Source organism: Octopus bimaculoides, chromosome 14 (assembly GCF_001194135.2).
Source record: "Octopus bimaculoides isolate UCB-OBI-ISO-001 chromosome 14, ASM119413v2, whole genome shotgun sequence".
Taxonomy (NCBI): domain Eukaryota; kingdom Metazoa; phylum Mollusca; class Cephalopoda; order Octopoda; family Octopodidae; genus Octopus; species Octopus bimaculoides.
The window spans coordinates 59893147-59898174 of record NC_068994.1 but is presented as its reverse complement, the minus strand read 5'-3'; the positions used below and the strand labels follow the sequence as shown (position 1 = coordinate 59898174).

The 5028-nt window shown below is 41.3% G+C and overlaps 1 protein-coding gene across 5 annotated transcripts in view; it reads left to right on the top strand.

Moving 5' to 3' along the window:
- LOC106882916 (regulator of G-protein signaling 12) overlaps nucleotides 1–5028 on the top strand; it is a 106072-nt gene that overhangs the window by 60292 nt on the left and 40752 nt on the right. The window lies entirely within an intron of this gene.

The following is a 5028-nucleotide window of genomic DNA, read 5'->3' as shown; positions in this document are numbered from 1 at the left end:
GTGTGTGTGTGTGTGTGTGTGCCGCCCCCAGACCCCACAAAAAAAAAAACAACAAATATTGCCCCCGGATTTAACCAGGCTAAACGAGACAAATAAAGAAACCAGTGTTAGACGATGCAGCAACGCAGGTTATCAAATCTAGAGGTCGTGTTTATGAACACAATTATGACTCTGTAATTGATGTGTTCTGCTTAGTCGGGAAGACAGAAGTGTTTCCTTGTAATTAGGATTAGCAATGTTTTTCATTTGGTAAAATAAATTTGTTGTCATAGTATTTTAACTGGATGATACTGTAATATAGTAAGGTGTATTACCAGGGTATATATGTGTGCGTGTGTGTATGTGTGGGGGGGGGGAGTTGGGTATGACAGCTACATGCACATATCGTGACATATTTCAGAGCACTTCTAAATACATCCATATTCTATATTAACAGATAAAACATACGCACATACTCACACACGCATACATACATACATACCTTCCTCGGTACGTATATATTTACATGCATATTTACATACATACAATCACATATACTTCCGCCTGCTCGTTCCTCTTCTCACATTGATAGACTCTATGTAATCAATCATGACGGTTTTTTAAAGAATATGACACGTTTTATTACCATTTCGTTCTGTAAAACATTCCTGTAGACAAAGAACCTGCCACCTTAACACCTCTAAGCACTCACTAAAGCCATAAATCGTTTCTTACATCAAGTTTTTGTTGGGAATAGCGAGAGAAGAGGAGAGATAAAAGCAGAAGAGAGTGTTGAAAAGCGTCAGTGGCAGATTGATGGTGTGTTGGTGTGAGTGGTAGCGATGGTAGAGTGGTTGCTGTTGTTGTTGGTGGTGGTTTGAATTTCTCTTGGAGACAAGGAAACGGCTGTTTAATATTTCTACATACCACCAAACACACACATGTTCCTACAGACCCATCACTCTTCAGTGCTGTGATTGATGATGAATGAATCTTATGTAATCCTGCATGGTTTAATCTGTGTCCTGTTGTGATTTAGTTCAAGATATTTATCACGTGACTTTCTCACAATAGGCTGGTCAGTTCCAACTTCTTGCCTCTAAATGCACAGTTAAACTTGTTTTTAATTTGTCGAAGCCGGGTTTGATGCCCTCCTCGGCCTTAGGGTACTCACGGTCAAATGAATTAAAGGTGCTCCAGCTGTGCCGTTGCATTTCTTTCTTCCTTTTTTTTTAATTCACATACAAGATTTCTCTGATTATGCTCTTCAATGTGGCTTTGAATAAAAATGTTTTGGGAGTCTGTTGAACAATAGTAAACAGTTAGCTTTTGAAAGAACATTTTAGGAAAGCCCAGGGTTCTAGTTGACCGGGTTGCCCCTTTGACCACACGTGGCCTATCTTACCTGTCCTTTCCGAGTAGCATTCTTGGAGCACTTACCGCAGCTCTGACAATGTAACCTTCGTGTTTCATGCTGAGAAATGGTCAAAGGGCCATTCTCGCCGCTACCACGCCATTCCTCTCTTAACGGCTTCTAGTTTATTCACCAACTCTCCGTTTCTTTGCCACTATTTCTTTGCTAAAACTAATCGATTTCATTCTGAACGCCCTCTTCAGAATGAACTACCTATTATTAACGATTACCTCGTCAACTGTCGTTTATCTAAAAGACTAATGTGTTCTCTGTTAGCGTTGCACACCGAGAAAGACATTCAAATTCCTGTGAACAACGCCATCTCTACTACATATACCAAAATGTCTCTTCTTCATTTGATGAACTTTGATTGTTATTTCTAGTAGATGAAGCAACCACATATAAGTGCTCCCGTCAGCCACGTAACCAATCTTTTATTTGTAACCGTGAAATATTTCCAACTGCCGCCCCTTTAACGATCGTACTTCCTTTTAAAGTCATTTTGATGCTGGAGATGGCGAACTTTTTATCACTTTCTTTCCTGCTGTTCGACTTTGTTGCTGTTAACTTCGTACATTAAACTGAACAGCTTTCAGCTGTTCAAAAAGGATAAGCGCCTACCTCCTCCTCCATACTTCTCACCCACACATCCTACCTACCTATCTACCTACCTGCCTGCCTAACTATTCTGACTACTTGTCTAAGTGCTCCCTCTCCATTGTCTACATAATATACACCTACCTATTTGCCAAGTTAACTAGCAACCAAATACTTACGTGTGCATGCATGCAAAACTGTTTATATGTATGTATGCATATGTGTTTATGCATCTATCTATCTATCTATCTATCTATCTATCTATCTATCTATCTATCTATCTATCTGTCTGTCTGTCTGTCTGTCTGCATGTATGTATGTATGTACGTGTGTGCGTATAAACACACAATAGCACACATCTGCGCCGTGTTAATAATGCGTGCATACACTAATTTTTGTCTCCTGGTCTGTGCACATATCTTTATAACGTTGTCTGCATTTATCTGTGAGTATAAGAGTGCATGTGTGTCCACACGCAGATATATAATACGCAAGATATACAATATATATATATATATATATATATATATATATATATATATATATATATATATATATATATATATATATATATATAAATCTGTATATATATATGTGTGTGTGTGTGTGTGTGTGTACATACACACACACGATGAAATCTCCCACAAGTCTCGACGAATGATGGTCCGTCAGTTCAGCTGCTGATCTACAAATCCACAATCGAACTGTTAGCTTCTTCATACTCTTCGTTTATTTGGAATGGTAAAACCTTGTTTCTGACCAGCGATACGTTTAGAAATCTCCAGAAAAATAACGCACAACGTACGCTGACTTCGCTGCACCGAGGACCGCCCAATGTTTTATTTCGGAGAAGCCTCTATTACACACATAGATTAACTAGAATTAAGTGGTGTCTTTCATCTCGTGGACCTGATGGTGTGCCGCAAATCGACGTGAGATTTTGAAGCTCCAAAGCTACCTCACCAGGCCGCCCTGGTGACTGAGACAGTTTAGTCGCTGACGACCTGACCATTAAACAGATTCTGTTAGCTTACACGTTACCTGCAGCCTCCTCACACGACCTGATATGTCATATCTATCTATCTATCTATCTATCTGTCTATCTATCTATCTGTCTGTCTGTCTGTCTATGCGCGCGTGCGCGTGTGTATGTGTGAAGGTGACCAAACTACATTGCTGGCAGATATGTTTTAATCGATTAATTAACAGTAGATGAACTTAATGACAAATAGATGTAATAGAGACAGCAGATTATTGTAACACTGAAAGATTAAGATATTAGCAGACAAATTAGTGTTTGTTGGCTATATATCTACACATTACACACACACACAATAACAATAATAATAATAACAATAATAATAATAATTATTATTAATCTTATTATTATTATTGGTCGACTTTACCTTTCATCATTTCAGGGTCGATAAATTAAGTACCAGTGAAACACTGCAGTCGATGTAATCGACTAGTCCCCTCTCACCAGAATTTCGGGCCTTGTGCCGTTAGTAGAAAGGATTATTATTATTATTTCTGCTTGACCAGGTTGGAGCGTCTCTTATTTAAATTCTTGTGGAAGGGACGCATTTCAATGGTCAGCGTCCTCTGAGTGGCGAATTATGTATGCCGTGGCTCCTAATGCGCACACACGCTCTTAGGTTATGTCACCTGCAACGATTTCTGGACAATGAACGTGTGTGGGCTCCGTTGGCGAGGTTCGTCTTCCCGCAGCTCGTCTCCTTGACGGAGCTGCAGTCCTGGGTGAAGAAGATACCGAGACTGGGCACCTGGCACCTAGAATATCGTTAGGCGCTCACAACTCTCTACCAGTCGGGTAATGGAATCGGTGGATGTTCCGCTTTAGAGATTTATGGAGGATTAATGACGGGGAAGTGAGACGACGTTCTCGGGGAGACTCTGGGCACCGACGACAACGAGCTGGCTAGTCTGTTCCGGAGGACTTTCCGGTCGGGAACTATTATGAATAATTTCCAGGTGTCCTTGCCCTAACCACTACCGGTTCGAGATAAACTCTACAGGCACGGATTTGCTGTCAGACGGGCCTGTCCGAGGTGCGTGCAGAGTGACGAAACCGTTCTGCACGCCCTCGTTCAGTGTCCGGGCATTGCTAACTTGTGGGGTTATGATGAACAGCAGCTGTCACGTGTGAGACGGATCCCTCTGTCGGCCGAGTCTGTAGTCATGATCGCACCGCTGCCATCCTTCAACTGGGCAGGTAAAGCAGTTTTCCTTTGCCTGGAGGTTGTGGCGAAAGGTCGTTTGATGGACAAGGCTAAAAGGCATGAGGACAGATACATTACTTCTTGGTAGAGTTCCCATTGACGTCTTCAAGTTTCACTTGAAAAGGAAACTGAGAGTGGAGAGGGAAGTGTTGTCCTCGAGTGAGTTTATCGAAAGGTGGGTGAAAGCTGCGAAAACGGCAAGAGCGGAAGGTACCTCTCCAAGTGTAGACCTGTGAGTCGGAGAGAAGGAATTGGAGAAGGCACTTACTCTTGGGGTTTCAGGGAAATCTCGGACAGTGGGATTCCTCGATTAGCCCTAGAGGCGCTCCTGTATCAGGAGGGCCACATCTCTATCATCTTCCCCGCCACATTTGTTAAACCTTTGTATGCTATGCTTGTCTTTTCTTTTTCAGTGTATTCCGTCCATACTTATCTTTTTTTAATTATTTCATTGTATGTAAACCCCGACACTTTATGTCTGTCTCTGTATTGTCCCCCTCATCCTTCACCCTTGTAGCAAATAAATGAAACCATCATCATCATTATTATTATAATTATTATTATTGTTATTATTTAAAACAGTTTGATTCGGCTCCATGCGATTTAAAGTTTCTCGGACCTCTAACAGAAGCCCGTGTCTTTCAGGATTTAGATCGCCGAATCGAAAAATACGGGAAATCCAAGATTACTATTTCCAGTTACCATCTTGGACTTCCTGTATTTCTCCATTCGGTAATCTAAAGCCTGAAAAACTCGGGCTTCTATTATGTGTCTGCGCTTGTCCCCCTAGCATTG